At 43.5% G+C, this 19,894-nt stretch overlaps 1 protein-coding gene across 1 annotated transcript in view; it reads right to left on the reverse strand.

The window, feature by feature from the left end:
- The window catches only part of IQGAP2 (IQ motif containing GTPase activating protein 2), a 132,512-nt gene extending 112,994 nt beyond the window's left edge, over nt 1–19,518 (reverse strand). The window contains exon 1 of the mRNA XM_075726007.1: nt 19,495–19,518. The gene's annotated coding sequence lies outside the window, so the exon portion shown is untranslated. The remainder of the gene's footprint in view (nt 1–19,494) is intronic.
- Nucleotides 19,519–19,894: the final 376 nt, after the last annotated feature.

Below are 19,894 nucleotides of genomic sequence, written 5' to 3' on the forward strand. Positions count from 1 at the left end.
GCAAACTGGCTGTGAAGGCTGCTGGTCTTGCCTGTGCCACCGTCAGCACATCAAGGACAGGCTGCTCCCACTCCCTGACACGGCTCCTCTACTGCAGAGGGGTCCTGGCTCCCCAGAACAAGGGAGAAGTATTGATGAGCCATCACACTGAAATTTAATATATCACTTTATTACTTGTGACATTGAGCTCTAGGGACACTTTTCAAACATCATAGCTCTCCCTCAGCTATGAGAGCCCCACAAGTGCCCTTAGAGGAGCCCAGCTGACCATCCTAGAGGGCTACGGCCCTGTCAGCACAGACCAAGCCTTTATCCCCCATGGCACAGCTCCCATGCCCTGTTCTTCTTAGTTTATTAAACAGCCATTTAGTCCTGCCCTCCAAACACAACTCACCACTGCCATAAGCAAAGCAGCAAAAAAGGCAGCTTGTCTAAACATAGGAGTAAGAAAACCACACAACTGATCTGGCAAGTATCAACCTAGGAATTTGCCTGAATAACACTAATACTTTACAGTCTAGTCCTGGATCTACACACCCACAGGTCCCTCCATCCTCAACAAGGATATCCCAGATCAAGCAGCCTTGGCCAGCCTCAAATCCCACATTAAAATTATTTGAAAAGATTGATTCAGAGGGCGGATGAAGTCACTGACAGGTATCATGGGATGGTAATAGTTGTTCTGCTTAGGAAACCCTCCAATAATGAGGGAAAAGGGCAAGAGGTGAGAACAGATAACACTGAAAAGTAGAAAATGCAGACAGTATCTCTTCTAGAAATGGTATCAGCAGCTTACACAGGTAAGAAATTAGGCTTCTGTCATGACAGGGCCAAAGTGTCTGTTTCTGGGCTGAATATCTGAGCACCAAAAAGGCAGAGCACAGGGAGTGCCAACACCTACAGTGCTTATGCTGGGAGGAGTCTCTTGCAACACTGGCTTCTGATAAGACTGATTTACACACTTTCCCCCTCCAGCACATACTGGCTTCAAAGCAACAGTGCTATCACATCAAATAAGAGATTACAGACACTTTTAGAAAGGTGGCCCCAGGACTCAGCTGCAGAGGAAACTACTTTGAAGACTTGGGTCCTTAAAGTCTAGTCTGCTATAACATATTTTGGCAAAGGCTTCAGTCTTTGACTAGAGCCCTGTATATAACTTTCTACAACTTCACACAACACCCTATGAGTGCATCCATCAATCCAGGCATACCAAGTTCAACACACATATGAGCTTGGTTTGAAGACAGAAAGCTCAGTCTTTCTGCCTAATAGGGCAAGTGTTAGTCAGAAGACTGGGAGATCGATGAAAGAATAAACACACCTCTGCTGTATCAGTAACTTCTTGATAGTGCTCAACTCACAAGGGAAGAGAGTGCTGCGATAAAGGATGTTACGGCGCAGAGTAAGCAGGACTGGGCTTCACCTGAAGACCTCCAGCCCCCTGGGAAGGTTAAGCAGGATCCAGGCAGACACAAAATGTTGCATCTGAAAAGATCCAAATGCCACAGAACAAGACACATGCATACTACGTAGAAGCTATACAGGAAAAAAGGCATCTAAAATAACATCTTATGATTTATTTTATCAATTTTGTGACTTTTGATTTGGAATTAAGAGAAAAAATATCAAATATCCCTCAAAGAGGGAATGTTAGAAATATGTCTGGACTATTGACAAGAACTGATAAAAATGCCAACATAGCTAGCCTAAAAGCCCTCCATCTCAATTTTAGATGTTGCCATTCTGTTAGCCAACAGTCAATACATAAAAAGCATGTGTGCTAAGACACCAAGTTCCCTCATTATAGATATTCCTTCATAGAAAAACACTAAAGGAATAGTGTGTAGGAAACACTGCATGAAGCAGTGAGCAGTACTAAAGCTTAAATTGCCACACCTAATTTTGAACAAACCTGAGAACGGACTTATTCTGGCACTCAGTATGATGCAACAATTGTCTAAGTAAATTCTTCCCACAATTCATTCAATGGAAATAAAGTCACATTCTACTAGCAATTTCCTACATATCCTTATTCCACATATTTCTCACAAAAGTAAGTCTATTTACTAGGGAGTGTTCATAAATTGAGACACTTGAGCATCTTCCTTCAGCCGATGTATCACACTTCCATCCACCCTCATCTTTGTCCGAAATATTTGTCCTGTGTACCACATCGTGGAAGAAGCAGAAGAACAGGCAGGGCAGTAGCTAGGACTAATGGATGTTTGGGGTTTAGTTACAGATTGCAAAAACTTTCTGATGTGTCTTGGTCTGAGACAGCCACTCCAGTTGTTGGCAAATACTTGGAGCTCTGTCAGCTGCTGACCACAGGGCTGCCAACACAACCCAAGGCACTCCGTGCACCTACAGTCAACACGGCACAAGCAGCATTTATGGAGTCTGACTGAGCATGAGTAGACAACATAAAAGCATTTCAACCTTCTGGATTTGAGTTGGTTTTCAGAAATAGGGCCACCAATCCTGAAGCTGCAATATAATTTCTGAAACTAGTAAACAGCCTAGGCGTGCAATAGCCACTGGAGCCATGACCTTACTAACTGTGTGGAAAGAGGTTCAAAGCTTCAGGTTCACATAAGATATGCTCAGTTTACACGTGAATTTTAAGAACAAGTGCTGGCTGTGTAAATGTTGGCCAAGTTCAGAGTTAACCCTCTTATCACAACCATGGTAAGGATTTTGGAGGTCCCAGGGTCACAGAGATAATCCACATCAACACTGAGCTTACCAGATCTCTCCCATTAGTATGTTTATACTTGAGGTGGCATTAAATAAGAGGTGTTTTACAGGTCTAATTTGCAACAGTTTTCAAATGGGGTCATGGATCCATGGATTGTATTTTTATGGAAGTTTAAAGTTTAGCTTCATTTAATATGTAGCCGAAGAGCATGCAAGGAAAAGTTACATTTGTTTTAATTTCGGAATGCAAATTTATAGAAACTTTACAAGGCATAATTCTAAGTTATTCAGGGATAACAATTCCCCAAACAGATTTTGTTATTTTAAAAAACTGAGGCTGGAAAAAAACCTGCAAAACCTATAGCAGCATTTAAGGCTTCCTGGTCATTCATTTGCACTCAGATATATGACTATCTGCGATAACTCAAGAACAGCACATGGCTGCTTCTAGCAGGCAAACCCTTTAATAAGGCATTTGCCATAGACATAGCACAAAACTTCTTATACTGGTGAAGGCAAAGAAAGGAACAGAGGCTTTTATTTCCCAGGGCCAATCTCCCTCAATTTCCTGCCACCCGAGACTTTTTTCCCATGGAAAGTGAGACATGAGCAAAGAGGAGGGTGGCTCTTTTGGCACTACAACAGTGAAGTTCAATACACAGGACATAACAGAGGACAAAAAGAAAATCCTCTTATGGTGACAGAAAAGAATTTGTAAAGTCAGGATTGAGGGATAGAAGAGATGCATGAGCAAAAACTGTAAAATGCTGGAATAAAAGTTTTTTGCCAAAGTATTTGAATTAAACATTAGCTAAACCACATTTGGCAGTCCCAGCTGTGTGCTGTCCTGGCCATGCAGTAGGCAAGACAAGGCAGTGCTCCAGTCCACTGGTGAGAAATTCTGCAAATTTTGTGTATCCCTGCCTCACACTTTCCTGCCTCCTCCACCCTGGCCCATCCCCCCCATCCCCAGTATTGGCACACTGAAAAGCATTTAACAGAGCCATGCTGTAACAGCTGAAAACACAAACACAAAAGCTGAGCCCCTCTTGCACAAAAACTCTTGACTGACACTTTGCTGGCCACAGCCAGCCCCAGTGAAAGCTGAGCCCAGTACAACAGGCTCTACGCAGCATCCCATTTATGTCTGCCTGTACCATGAGGACAAGCTGCAAACATAAGGCATTTGCTATCACACTTCAGTGCTGTAGTTTCAAGAAAAAGCTAGTTGCGTTTTAGATGGTTAAGGTGACTTAAAACCTTAGGTTATATGGGAGCAGCATATAACCATTTTGTCCTAGTGTGAAAGAGGCAAATAAATTCAGTACTGTATTTTATTCCTAGTAGGATTTGTGCTTTCAGGTGCCCAGCACCCCAGGAGTGTCTGCCCAGGGCAGTTCAGCAATGTGGTCACTCCTAGGCTGGCAAATCAGGTGCTGCTACTGCACCAACGCAGCACCAGCCAACCCCCATAAGTGGAGCAGGTCTGAGCTGGCAATGCTCTGAGCCAGGCTTGCTGCTACCTGAGTGGCCCTCACTGCAGTGGGGCAGGAGCTTATGGCACTGCTAGGCAGCTGGAAAATATGTGGACAGGATTACATGTACAGATATCAGAAAGACACTGCTCAAAGCTACAGAGGCAGACCAGTTGCCTGCCGAGCCTCCACTCCCAATAGCTACTTGTAGGTACCTAATGCAACAGTTTATTAAATATGCAGAAGAAAATATGCCAACTTTAACTATGTGAACAGAGATCATTCAATAGGCCACTAAGAAAAAATGGCTTTACAGCACCAAACACCTATTACAGGTGTTCTGTTATTAAGGTACTTAGTACCTACAGGTCTACTGTTATGCTGGAAGACATCTGTCTTTGGATGAAAAATTTAAGGCTCCAATCAAAACAGCTTCCTATAGATTTCCTCTGTCAAAGAGCACAGTCACAAGCAGCTAGTGCATGTCTCACAACAATAAAACCAGGTGGCCTGAACCTTTTTCTATGGCTCCAGTTAAAGGAATTCAGTCCATTCCCTGAACATTTGCTCCAAGAAAGGGCTCTGGACAAAGGCAAACACTGCAAGCACTCTAAAAGCTACCACAGCTTTGAACTTGGAGGGCAGATTCACTTGAGATAGTAGACTAATACACGTTATTAAATTATGAGGCTCTTCAACATGGCATTTTTCAAATCTTTCCAAAATTGAACTGCTCTCACTCTCCCTTAAAAACGGCTGTCTCTCCTAATCTAGTTACCGCATTTTCCAAAGCATGCAGGCTCAGATTTTCATAGAGAAATATACATGCATCTTCTGGCCAGCAGATGGACATTATCTGCTCTCACAAAGATCACATAGGATCTACAGGGCCACTGTTCTGGACCAGATCTCACTGCCAGACACTGCACAAACAGGGAAAACAAACAAACACCATTAACATGGGAGTGTTGACAGCAGAAGTACAGTAAAAATCCAACCTGATGTGGAAATCAAAAATGTTTGCTAAACCAGTCTTTCCCTTGAGCTTTCTTACAGAGCCTCATTCCTGTGCATTCACTCTCCCGAGTCAACCTCCCCCCATTTCCTTGAAAAAGATCTTATTTCAGTCTTACATATCTGCTACGTAAGTCCAACCACATCCATTTACACTGAGCACTGTTGCAATACATGGACCTTAGGACTATCATACCAAGGGGACAGCGATACAAGAGCAACCGCAGCCTGTGCTCCTGCAGCCAAGTGTCAAAACTGCTTGATTTCACAGTCTGTCAAGTGCCAACTCTGGCAGAAATCTGTAGGACTCCTCGGACATGTCTCAAGATACTTGAATTCCCACAAAGTTTAGAAAAAGTCTCATGTAACCACACTGCCACAAGATAGCTTTGGCATTCAGCAAGTAACCACATGCACTGCCAGAACATTTAACATTCGTTCTTCTCCTTACAGGTATTCACATCCTTTACTCCACTTTTAAACCTCAGGCTTTCTACAGTACCATCAAGTGAGACTTTAGTAGAGGCAATACATTAGAAGACATAAAGTAGTTCTGACATTATCTTGTTTTATAACAATACCAGAGCATAGCCATCTCTTTTCTTTAACCTTATGCAGAAAAATAACATGGTTCATTTTATCTTAAGTACAGTATAATTGTGCTGTAGGCTTGGAAGAACAAGGAGACAGAGTAATGGAGTTGAAGGAAGTATATGAAAATCCAACTCCAAAAAATAACATAACATGAAATGCAATTTATCAGCCTATTGCCCAATCAATTCCACCTACATTTAACTGCAAGTCTCACTGTTTCCAGCAATACTTCATGTAACTCCTCAATCAAATTGTAAATGTCTTTGCATAGTTTGTTAGGTGGCCACATCAAGGCACAACAGGTTTCCCCAAGATTCAGGTGCTCAAAGAACACCTTTAAAATTCTAGCTTCTTTTATGAACTACCCAGTTGACCTTAAAACTCTTTGCTAATAAACCCTCAGTTTATGTTCCTGAAAAATTTGCAAGCCTAAGGAAGCACTCAGACTGTTGGATCCTGAAGAGGCAGTGAACACCAGTTACAAGTTACTTCTTTCCCTTACAGGCTATCCTATCTCTACTTGCCTAGTCCAGAAGCCATTAACACAGCCAGGCTTGAAGGCAGCTTGGAAAAGGCTGCACTGCTAAGTAGTTGGTCTGGTTGGAAGGTCAGTTTAGTTTCCACATGCTTACAGGAAGAATGACATTTTTAATGTGGCTTTAAAAAAAAAAAAAAAGCAATTTTTTTGAAAGGGTGGTTGGTCATTAGCACATCACTGGAGGCTTGAGGCATTCAAACAATATTGCACATTCCAGCAGGAATTTCCAACAGGCTTTCCTTCTCCAGAGGTTTATTCATGAGGAAACAAGTAGTAAAGCATGAAAGGTTCCTCTGTCAGCTTTATACATTCACTGCTTTCTTAAATAAAGAACTTGTGATTTGAATTCCATGTATTTTGACACATTTACCATTTGCTCTGTTCACTTCACTGGAATTACTTTAACCTGTTTGCTTTTTATTAGCAATATACATTAACAATCTTCAATAAGAGCGCCAAAATTTTACCATATGGATTCCATTTCCTTACATTTTACCTACTGTGACCTCAATTCAACTTAACCCAAGCAGAATGTAAATGAAATAATGAAAAAGACAGTTTAATATTGCCAGGCTAGTAAAATACACTACTCAACTATGAAAGACACAGAAAAATGTTAACATCTATAGCACACCTCCATATCAACCCTGTAACTGGGTTTAGTCAGAAGAAAAATGCTAAGTCTCTTGCCTACAAATGTCATCAAATTTATTTCTAGCATTAGAAATTTTATATTTAATTTTTTTCTGAAAAGAATTGCAGGCATATCAATAAGTCAAATGCATACACACACCTACATAAAAGGAGTGACTTGTGGAGGGTAAAATACTTCGAAGATTATCCAAAAAGGGTGAAAAGTTCATCAGAGACTCATTCATCCCTATGCAAGGAGCTGGAAGCAGAGGTATGTTAACAGCAAAAGGAGACGTGACTGCAGCATTCTGCTGAACTCCAAAGGTGGCTTTCATTATATGTAGTCATACCACTGCTGCCTGTGGCCACAACCCCACCAGTAAACATTTGTGGATCAAGTACAGGGCAGAAAGCCACTGCAAAAGTGGAGTAGAAGAACAGGAAAGAGGGGCTGGAGACCATTGATCGGGAGGAAGGGCGGGGCGCAGACTGAACTCATCGCGGTGGCAACAGGAAACCCAAATTCAGGTTTGTCCGCCCCTCCTCTATTCTCACACATTGATGCTGACCCACAGCTCTATCTCACTCCTACTGCTGCCAGTTTAGATGCTCTGCTGTGCAAACAGCAGCTAAGATCAGCCTAATTAAGTTGAGACATCTTAGCCATCACGCAGGATCAGAATAAAGTATGAAGCTTACTGTGGCAGAGGGGGACCTTAGGGACTGAAGCTAAACGTGTCTGACAAGAGCAACTGATACTTCACCAAAAGGCAGACTAGTTGAAGTCCACGTGGAAGAGCATAACACTAAGGTTTACAGTCACTGTTGTTATTCTTTGGTAGAAATTCAAAAGACTGACAGCCACTTAAATAGTAACCAATTAAGATAACACTGAAAATGCTGCACAGGATTTTTGGCTAAATCAGAAACCTTGTCCATTTTTCAATCTTGAAAGTGTCAAAAACCTCATCTGTATTACAATCTGAGACCAGAACAGTGATTTACAGATACACTTCTAGTAAACCCCTACTACCTGGAAGCTACTCTTGACTGTGAGAAAGGAAGAAGACAAGAACAACAGGGACAGGGGGAGTGAGAGAGAAGAGAAGGGAAGAGACCCTCACACCTCCTGAGAAAAGTCCAACACGATATTCTGTTTGGGAGGCAACAGTTGCCAAATGGATTCAATATTCAGATCATTGGGAGGCTGACATCAAAAAGCTTCCTACCAGCAAACTCACAGTACATAAGCAGCTGGAAGAAATGTGGTAAGGTATAGCTTAAAGAACAGAAAAGGAGGACAAGCAGGAAAGCTGGAGTGAAAGGCAAAGAGAACCTGAGGAGAAAGCTGTGTCTGAGTGTCACTGAGTAACTCGGACAAGAGCTACATGAGTGTCTTGTCATAAAACTCAGGAGGACTGAAACACCTGTCTAGCAAGAGCATCACTTAAGCACCGAGTAAATTTGAAATCACCGTGAGAAAGACTGCAGTGTAGCAACCCTCAGCCCTGACATCTGGTCTTAATTCTTCCTGTGATAATTCATCATCCCTGGCCCCTTCCCCAGCCAGTCAGTTGCAGAGTCCTTCTCCTACCAAGGTCTAAACAAATCATCTGTTTCACTCTCTCCATACTTTGAAAGAAGCTGCAGAAAGCACCTGAAATGTTGCAGCACATTTTTCCTTCAAGATACAAACACAAGCATGTGAATAAAACAAAAAATTATGCATACCATAAGGTTTGCAGCCTTAAAATTGGAGAACACTTTTCCTTCTGACTGCCTTGCTTTTTGTTCCTAAATAATTATTACAGTCACAATATCTTTGAAGTTTCTAATTCAAATTCTTTGATTTACAGGCACAATGGCTTTTTTTAATCTTAGTGGGGAGAAAAAAACCCTTAAGCATTAGGGATAACACATATGCAAATTTAGTTTGCACCTACAGACCTATAGAATAATTTGAATATGAACAATTTTAATACAAACAAATGGCTTAAAACTCACAAGAACATAAAGAAATGCTATATGATGCAGAACATCAGCATATAGGGATGGTAAGTTCAGGTAATGAACAGGACTCTTGGGGCACCCACAGGCAGAGACTGAACAGAGCCATGGCAGTTCCTGCCCTCCCTCTGACATTCCCAGCTCCCCTGGGAAGGCATCTGATCTGCTTGTGAAACAACTCCCCAAACTGCTGTGCACTCAGCAGCTGTTTCTGCAGCTGAGATGGCCCAGCACAAGCAGGAACCACAAAAAAAGGATGGAGGTGCAGCATCAGGCTTACAAGCTAGCATCTCACTCTACAACCTCTTGGCATTGCCAGCTGTGCTGGTCCACACAGGTGCAGAAAAGCACAGGGGATGGATATACACCTTCTTTGTTCCTGCTTCATAGGTGAGAGGACATGTTCTTGCAGGAAGAAGGCAAACTCAGTGTATCCATGCAGGTAGCCAGTTCAGAGGTGGTCCCACGTCAGCAATGACCTCAGTTATCACCTGAAGCCTGCTTGGCTGCCTCCACTCCACAGTAGGCAAGCAAGTGCTTGCAGAGTTATTGGCACTGCCACCGTTGGCTCCAGGGTAACCTCCTCCCAGTGCTAGGTCACCTCAGGAGCACACTGCACAGGCAGGCAGACATTGCTTGCATGGCAATTGCCCACACTGCTTCTGGACAACTCAAGCTGTTATTTCTCATTTACATACATACTCAGTAATATGAATTATTTTTTCCTTCATCAGCAGGAGTTAGAACCATAGGAGAGAACAAAAGCACAAAAGATTTAATTCTCTAATCACAGATCTTTAAGCAAGGTTTGAAAACAGCAAACAAAACACCACCTTTTCACTCAGTACATCCAGTACTTAAGTACTGAAAGTCAAAACTGCTCTGAGTGACAATGACACATCTACCATTGTACATATCATTGCAAAATCATCAGATACGGAGTAAGCCAGATGTTCCTCCTAGCTTATCAATAAACCAAGTACTTCCATTTCCAGAACAAGTCATGGACAGCTGCACTCACAAGATAAGTTTTCACCCAAACCACACAGTCACAAGTTTCTAAGTATAATTGTATTAGTTCTACTAAATTCCTTTTTCCTCTAAACTGACACAAAACTTTGTCACTCTCATCTTGAAGAACTTAGGTTTTCAGGTTACTTGCTTATGTCTACTCCATAGCCCATTCCGAAAAGTAAAGTTTGGATTAATGCGGCAAGTACTGACCACAGGACAGCTTCCTCGCTGCCTTGAATCCATTTACATGAATGAAGACACCACAGTGACAACACTAAATATCAATCATGAATAAAATATCAGCAGCATATCGGAAGCATTGTGTAAACACCCAAAACAAGCATTCTGATTGAAATAGCAATATCAAGACCAGTAAAATAAAGCAAGCATAACTAGGTTTCAATCACTGTTATGGCAGTCATAGTACAAGTAACATGTTTGCAAGTTTTGAAGTCTCTATTCAACAAGGAAATTCACATCCTCAAGGGCTGAGCACTGACTTCTATCATCTTTTGTGTAGCTGCGGTCTGTTTCCTTTGTTGAAGCACTACTTAAAAAAATCAAGATTTTTGCTAGGACTTGTAATGGTTCTTCCTCCAAACTTTGCTCTGGCTTCCAGCTCACACCATATTGTCAGCCTCCTTGTAATAAGGCATTTACAGCTTCTACAGAGAGCAGAGCAGTATGAGAAAATAGCTACTCCATCAGCAGTGTCTTGCCCATGTGAGTCTCTGCCATTCCTGTTCTATATGGGAACTATTTCTGTAGACACCCAGTGTAACAACAAACCTTGTTCATCAGCAGTATTTCTGCTTCTCCTGGCCTGCACACTAAAGGCTGTCATGAGTGAGCACAAGTAAAATACTTCTAATTGGTAACAGTTTTCATGCAAATGGTCAACTTCCAAGAAAGTCTGTATTTTTTAACGAGGAAATTAAACTGAAATAACTTGACTGGATGTAAATTTGCATCTCAAATGTTCCCAAGAAGCTAGTGCAGACCAATTCTGCTACTGCTATAGGAGCCCAAAAATCTCTACTGCTCATTTCTTCATCCTTTTGGGGAGTCTAGATAGGCCTGTCAATGGTGCAGCATTTGCAATGGACAGAAGCAGCCTACCAGTCAGCACCCTCCTACCACAGTTTTAGGAAAAAGGATACAGATGAATGTTACAGAAATCTATCTCTATTTTTATCAGAAGCCTCTGTAAACATTTATGGAGCTACTTACTGTTGTTTAAGTGTGGCAAAAAAAAAAAGGGAAACTGCTGAGTGTTGTTGCTATGGTTCAGTGTCATAGGAAACACCAGCCTTTGTTTTGCCTGTTACTGCCCACAATACTAAGAAATTTGATTCATATTGCTCTAAAATAACTCACATCAGTAAATCATCAGCAAAACCATGTGTTCTTACTTCTCGTGATCTGTATGAAGATAGAAGTTGGAGCACAAGCAAGGAGCTTGCTTTACATGTGATAAGATCTGTATGTTTTCTGGAGCATTCTAACCCGTTTGTTAAGCATCATTACCATAGTCAGAGGTGATGTAAATTCAAAGTGGCAGGCAGTCACATCTAATCCTTGCAGGTAAGCTGTCTACTCACCTTCAGTACTGAGCTGTCATGCAACTTCAAATGCCAAACCAAGGCTGGTTCATCTCCCAGCCTCCACTAAATCACAGTGAAGAAATCTGTGCTCTGCTGTAGTCTGAAAAGCAGTATTCAAAACAACTTCGCAGCTCAGATGTAGTAAAGTCACATTTACTCTGTGCCTGGTTCTGTAAAAACAGCTGACCATTTGTCCTTGGTAAAAGCTCTGTCCCACATTCATCTACACATAATCCCTGTTCTCCCCAGGACTCCTTTGTGTTCCTTTTCAGTTACACCACCACATATTCATGCTGATATTTCAATGCATTATTTATTCTGCTATACTGTATTGAGAACATATGGAATTTAAGACTTGTTTACCACTGAACAGAGGCCAGCCAGCTATTGATTGGGTAAATCAGTTGGGCCTGAAAAACTAAAAATCCCAGAAATAAGCAGCACATACCACAAGTCACATCTCATCCCTACAGTTTTGAGGCCCTGCAAGTCAGGAGTAATTTTGCCAGCAGAAAAGGATTGGGAAAACATCTTGAATCTTATGTTATGTACAAAAAGCATTTGCTTTTCTTTCTTGTTCAAGTAGTCTAGTATTTAGGCAGTTTCATACAATTTTCTTACCACTGTGGCATTCAACTCAACCTGCCATTCCCCCAACCGCTTATGCTCATCCCTGCTCCAGCTACTACATTGTGTTGGCAGACCTGCCTGCAGGTTCATGCTGCGAGCCAGACCGGGGACCTAATCCAGCCAAGACTAATCCCATGGAAGGAGTCGAGGTTGCTTCTTCCACCAGCAGAGCTGACTGAAAGCACATGCGAAACCACAGCTTCAGGGTGCAGTTCCAGAGCAATGTAAACACATTTAAATTCTGGCTGCCACAGTCCCACCTGGCCAGAAAGTCCCCCCCTGCCTCGGGCCAGCAGGCACAGCTGTGAGATCTGCAGCCAGCCCCTGCAGAGGCCTGAAGTGACTGCAAATCCAGCAATGCAAATCAGCTCTGCAAGGAGAGATTAGCTTCCTGGCAGATTATGTCTCCGTGCCATTGTATGAGTGTTGGTGAGAGGTGAAGACCACAGCAGCCTGACAGAGCAGCTGAAGGCACCTCAGCAAGTTCAGGCTGCTGAAACCTCACCAGTTGCAACAATCTGCAGCAGGGTGGGAGCTGGGATCCCAATGTAATTAACACCAGGTAAAAACAGCTGCTTCTCTCACGAAAGATGACCTTAGATACAGGCTCATGTTTTCAGCAAAACAGACCTGTGTCCTTGTTTAGTTTTCAACCTTTTTACTTTGTTTCTTCACTTCAACCAGACTATTAGACACAGGTATCCCCTGTACTTATCTATGATTCCCCAACACACCTTTGAAATACCCCTTTAAAAACACAAGTAAAACATTTACTTGCCTACAGTTTGACATTACAACTCTGTGAAAGAGTGATTACCTTAATGAAGCACATTTCTGTACAGTTTGGACATTTCCTGTTCCAACTGCCCCTGGATTTATTTGTTGCATGCTCCTAGAACCTGTGAGGCTCCAATCTTGCAGATATAACCAGTACTCGGCAGCTTTACAAATCAAGCACAAATGCAAGAGGTTACCCTTAATTTTCAGGAGGAACAGCCAGTAGAGGATGGATAGCATGCATGACTATGTATTTCCCAGCAGACTTTGGAGCCTTGTAAGAATTGATTTAAATACCTTGCTAGACACCACAAGAGCTTTCACTGTACTTTGAAAGAAGCAGGTCTGAGTCCACAGGGGAGGACTGGCAGAGACCACATCCTCCACCACCTGCTTCAGCTGAAGCCACAGACTGCTTAGCCTGATACATCCAAGCCAAGAGAAGCACCTGGGATAAGGACAGTAGTTTCTGCCAACTTTGGAGCCTGGCTGGCAGGCAGGACAGGCACCACACCTTGAGGTAGCAGGTCCCTAGGGGCTGGCAGAGGTTTGCCAGCAGTTGTGAGTCAGAGCTGTAAGGTCCTCCTTGAATCTGACTCCTGAAGTATTTGTACCTGGCTGACCTCTTAACTTGGGCAATAAATGATAACAAGGAACTGACATAATTCTTCCAGGTGTTTCTTGCTAGTGCATACTCATTTGAACAAAACAGTAATTTAACACTGAAATCGGCCACCAGCACAGGTTCTTAATAGCTAATTATTTGCTTATGCATTTCAAAAGGTATTTAGGAGCCGTGCAGAGTTTCTATGAACATCACTTGATTCAGTATCTCCCTTGAGGGGTAGCAGGGAAGTTGATCTCCAAACCAAAGCATCCCTTTTCTCTGCTCCAAAGACCTCCATGCAAGGACCATGGCCCCATCCCCTCTCTCTCCTGCCACAAGGCCCACCCTGACATGCTACCAAGGCTCTTGGCCACCACACAGCACCCTGCAGGCACTGCCTGCCCCCCCAGCCCATCACCACCATGGACCAGGGTACCCTTGGCAGGTGCCATAGCAGCTGGCAAAACATAACTGGAGCAGTGCCAGGGGCAAGGTGTTGGTCACCAGCACAAACCAGCCCCTGTGCCAGGTGCTCAGCAGGCCCCTTCTCCCCCCAGCTGTGAAGGTAAGGCAGTACTTGTCCTGCCAACAACCTTCTTCAAAGCCCAGCTGGCACCAGGCTGGAGAGGACATTGTTGTTTTCTGGAGGGGAATCCAAGCACTGAGGTGCAGGAAGCACTGACCCATGAGTGGGCTCTGCAGGGCCCAGCTCATGCCCATCTCATCAAGGATCGGCAAACAAGGTGCCCACAGCAGGCACTCATCCCCCAACTTGCCTCCTCTCCCCAGGGTGTGGGCACCTGGCCCCTGATTGTGCTCCCCAAGATGAGGTGGGCATTGCTTCTCCCTCGTCCAGTACCTGTGTTTTCATTGCACAACATGCAGCAGCTCAAGGATACATGTTCCAAAAAAACACCGAAACAGTCTGAACAAATGAAGCAAACAGAGCAGGTTAATCATTTCCTGCAAGGAGCGGAACACAGGAGAGCACACTTGCTTATCATCCTACTGAAATATGACCCACCAGTCCTGCCTATCACTGCCAGGCACTTTCTTTTTCCATGTTACATATAACATTATTCCTAGTAAATCATAGTCAGCTTGAATCAGCAACAGTATCAAGCAAATCTTGAGCTAGAACCACTATGTAACTGAAACGCCAATTAAGAGAAGAGGCAAGCTGCAAATCTGCATACTTCGTATTCCCTGCCTCAAGTACTGGACTCGATCTAGCACATTCACATGTGCTATAAATCCTGTTTCCAGAACAATATTAGTATTTCCTGTTTCAACAACATTTGAGTAGCTTTAAGCATGCTGTAACATGGCTCTGTCCTTTCTTTACCAAAAGACTTCAGGGGAGATGAGCCTGCTTTGTACAAAAAGCACACAGAGAACCACTCCTACCAAATGAATTATGTGCACTTGGTTAAACAAAGCAGTTAAACTTTTCAAGTTCTCATTCAGTAGTTTAATTATTAGCAACCTACAAAAGGGTGGAAGAGATAAACAGTGTGTTTGGTTGCCAAATTACACTCATCAATAAAAAAAAGGAGAAGTGTTCTCATAAACCACAAGTACTACAAAAAAGTATACACCCCAAAGAATATATATGCATAGGATACAGTTAAGCTTTTTCTTTTTTTTTAAAGCTTTAAAAGCCCCATCTGTTTTTGCTTAGAAAAATCCTAGAACTTTTACTAAAAGTTTTTTTCCTCTCCAATTGAAAAATAGCCATTTGTTTCCCTGCACTTAATAGACATGCAGACAAATTTATAGTTTCTGAAGTTAGATGCTTTTCAAAAAGCCACTGGTTTGCAAGCTTCTGCATCCTGCTGAAGTAATAAGCTAGGTGCGGTTTCATAGAGAGGCGTAGGCTGTGTTTCAGTTTAGGTTTGCCCTGTCTGTCTCTACAGGTAGGGCAGCTCTCCCTCACAAAGCTTCATGCTGCTTATTTGTCTCATCTCCTAAATCCCAGTGCCAAACAGAAGCAGACCTGGGAGCCAGGATCAGAAGCACAAGCAACACCCTCATCACTGGATACCAAAGTCAAGTTTCCCCCATATTCACGCATCTATGCCCAGTGAAGCTGGCTTGCCGGCTTCAGTAGGAAAGATGAAGACTTTGTTAGCTTCTTGTCTCCAAGGGATGTGCTTAATGATGCTGAAGCATCTAGTTTCTCTTCCACTCTGTATACAGGGACCTGGGGCGTACATTAATTCAGCTACTCTGAGCATGGAAATGCTGAAACCCTTTGCAAATCCAGACACTCATGGCCTTACTCACTGTAGCTTTATTACATTCCTGGAAGTGTAGTGAAACCATTCAGATGTTTCTTACAAAACTTAAGTATTCATTTCATTTCTGCACACAGGTTTCAGGGACACCTAGCTATAAAGGACCTGAAAGTGCTAGGAAAAAGGCATTCTCAAAGATACACCACTGCCTGACTCGCTATCTTCCTATGTTCAAAATTTCACATTTAATCTGTGAGGCACATCCAAAATTTATAGTTTTTCTCTTTGTAATCTTCAACAGCACCAAGCATCTGTGTCATAAAAATGACTCATACCTTGAGTTGTATTACAAGTCCCAGTTCTCTGTGATTCTGTGAACCTCTGCATCTGATTGTGCTGGGATTGAGAAATGAACCAGCCAACAGCTATAGCCAGACTAGAAACCAGCTACATAAATTCAGTTGCAGTGTGCCTCTTAACAGGGTTTCTGCTGTATAAGTTGCTTCCTTGTACTTGTATGATCTCACTTGAGTTGGTGCTGCACATGAATATCTGAAAGACTCAATGGAGCACCAACAGAAATCTCTTCCGCATCTTTTTTAAGCTATTGACAGCATGCAGAGTTGGAGGTACCTTTCAATAAGCAGTCCAGGAAGCCACAAGGCTTTGGCCCCAACAGGCAAAGACAAGGCTCAAAGACTTTGGTCTGAGCTTCTGTTTCTCCCGTGAACCGTGTTCCTCCTGAACTAGCACCCACCCAGAAAGGCATCCTCTTGTTTCATTTCATTCAGCTATTTCCTGACTTTAAGGATGAAAATGATCAGCTCTAAGGATTTTTTCTAGATGCATAGCTCTGAGTTAATACATCAGCAAAACTTGTAATGCAAAGCTAGTTTTTAAGTTAGGGATATGTCTTCCCACTTACTCACTTTGTGCTACAAGGTCTTATGCCCAGGGACACTTTTTCCCCAGGGGCATCCATCAGGCTACAAAATGTAGCCAAGATTTGCATATGCCTTCCTCTCTAGTTATCAAAATGAAATGCTACTGATAACCATGGACTGGTTCATATCTTCCCTTGCAGAGAATTATCATAGTAAAATTCTAACCTTCTTCAGGACAACACACAAACTCTGTCAGGAGCCTGACGACAAAGTCAAAAGTCCAAGTTAACTGTCTAAAACCGTGCTAGGTCACTAAAGCAAGGAGTCTTAGCAATTTGATAGCCTAACTTGGACAACTTATTAACTCTTCTAGGAAATCCCGCATAGATGTGATGTTCACCATAGGGAACTGTTTGCCAGTGATCCAAAGTGCAGCTCCAGTTATACAGAGAACCTACAATTTATGATGGGCTTCATAAGAACTCAGATAGTGCTGGCATAATTTTTCTAGTTAGGGAGCCTTTTCTTTTTTTGGTTTATTTTTGGGTTTGGTGGTTTTTGGGTGTTGGGGTGTTTGTTTGTTGGTTGTTTTTTTTTTTTTTTTTTTAAGATGCTGCTTCTCTCCTCCTCCCAAAATGTCAGTCAAATAAAGAGTAGGTAAAGCATATTTGGTTTTCTAGACACAGGCTAAAAATGCCAAACATGAACCCATACTTGTGATTACTACAGACAAGGTTGTCATTTGTTCTTTGGTATATGGAGTTCTTTGGTGTATTTTTTTAAATGTAGGTGTCAGCCTATTTGAGGAGCCTTTGCCCAGTCCCTTGAAAGTAATGCTATCTCAAAGGTTCCTGCAGAGAAAAAAACCATCCTAAAAAAAGAGGATGCAGTGTGGTACAGCAGCCACAACCGCTCACTCAGAGAAGGCCAGAACAGCCACTGGAGCCTGAGTGAGCAGGCAGCATCAGTCAGAGGGGAGGTGGCATCAGAAAAGCCAAGAAGAATGCCCTTATCTGCAAACAACCAAGAGAGTGGCTACAATTCAAAACACAGACTTCTTCCTTGTCACTGCAGCAAAAAGCTCTGAACTATCATAGCAAAGCATAAATACTGAGAGGACAGACCATATCTTCAAAACTAGATTCAACATCCTTAACGTGGTCATCCTTTCCCCATAATAATTAAGACCTGATATTCTTAAAATACTCTGAGCAGCTCTGGCAATAAGCTAAATCATCCTCAGTGCCCAGGCAGCAACCAAGGCACAGAGGATGAGCCCTTTGCTTTAAGTCAAAGCCGCATCTTTGATCATATTGGACTTTATGCAGACTAGCAAGTGCCACATGTCCAGACTTACATGTTCTGATACCAACCAGACCAGCTCTACACAGGAAAGCCCCTGTTGCTGGGGGCCTGATGGGCACACCATGTACATTTGAGGAGTTTCTGCATGTTAGGCAAGTGGACAAAGTGCCAAGCTGGGGCTGGAGCACCATGCAGCACACTGCCCCGACACTGCCCTATCACACAAGCAATGGCACAGCAAGCTGAGATGATTGGGAGATTGGCTTCACAAGCAAAATATTCACCATTGCTAACACACTAGCATGGGCACCCAGCCTACATCTCCAGTAATGACGCCAAAAAATGTTATCAGTACTGACAATTGTGAACACACCTTCAAAAGTCTGTCATCCACCTACTAGGTAGTGCAAAAGAACAATGAAACCTACAGGCAGGGTCCATAGCCTCAGCTGGGAGTCGTCAATAGAGGAAAATGCTCAGGAGGGCACAGCATCCTCCAGGCTGAAGGTCTTGCTGCCAAGCATCACCTTTTCAGTCCACCCTGGGCAGAAGTGAGATGACCCCCTAACATAGTCAAGGGTTTTTGTGCTTCTTTCAAAAAAGAGGTTTTAGAACTGGTTTTAAACAAAGCTGTTATGCTAAGAAACCGGGAAGCTGCTCATCAGACCACAGGATGCCAGGGTTGTTGTGAGGTTTGCAAATAATTTGCATGTTCACATTTTGCAATGTCTGAAATATCAGAGGCATTTCTTACAGGGACAGCAAAGCCAAGGGCTTGCACTGCTCTGCCCACAGGAACTGGCAGACAGCACAGCCCGGTGCAGGATCCCAGCATGGCACAGCAGTGCTGAGAGAGCCCTGCAGCAGGAGGAGGGAAGGTACATCAGGGCTTTTCTTAAATACAGTTTTGGAAGCAAATACACCTCCTCTGAAAAGGGATGCCTGGTACCTGCACTGCTTCTTGCCTCACCCCAGTTATTATTTAACGTTACAGAGTTCTAAGCAAAGTTGTAAAATTAGAAAGCAAAGTTTTAATTTTATAATCCAAAATTCCGAAGTGATAATCCAAAGGTTGTGAAGTTACAACCCGACGCTATCGTCACAATCTAAGGTTATAAGTTTACCACGCAAAACCATACCTAGACCACCAAGTTATAAAGTTAAACCCCAAAGCTCTAGCCCTAACCTGAAACTCCCAAGTTGCAATGCAGAATTACAGCTGCAATCCATTCAGAAAGTTTCAGAACAAAACCCAGCCCCACGAAAACCTGCTCAAAACCCAGCTCGCTGCAAGCTAAGCTGAAACGAGCCCGAGCGCTGCGCGCTGCAACCGAGTCTTGCCGGGGGGGGGGTGTGTGTTCTATTTCCCCTCAAGTCCCTCTTTTAATACTAAACCCAGAAAGCCGGCCAGGGAGGGGGCCCAAAAAAAGAAGAGAAGGCCTGAAGCGCCCCCCGCGCCCCCCGACCCCACTCACAGCCGTAGCGGGGCCGCTGCAGGGGCGCCAGCTCCTCATGGTGCATCCTGCCGCTGCCGGGAGGGACGGCGCCGGCTGCCGCCCGCCCTTCTTATGCGCGGCCGGGGCCCCGCTGATTTGCTGCCGCCCGCGGCCGCCACCGCCCCGCGCGGGGCCGAGGCCACCCGGGGCGGCTCCGCGCAGGGCCGCGGGGCGCCGCTGGCCGGGGGACGCGCGTCGGCCGCGGGCGATGCACGGCCGGGGGGCGGCGGGGGAAGAAGAAGGAAAGAAAGAAAGAAAGGGAGAGAAACAAAGGAAAAGGGAAGAAAGAAAGGAAGGGGAGAAAGGGAAGAAAGAGGCAAAAAAGCAAAAAAAAAAAAGGCAAAAAAGAACAAAAAAACCCTAAAAGCAGAAAGCAAAA

This window comes from Pelecanus crispus, chromosome Z, assembly GCF_030463565.1.
Source record: "Pelecanus crispus isolate bPelCri1 chromosome Z, bPelCri1.pri, whole genome shotgun sequence".
Taxonomy (NCBI): domain Eukaryota; kingdom Metazoa; phylum Chordata; class Aves; order Pelecaniformes; family Pelecanidae; genus Pelecanus; species Pelecanus crispus.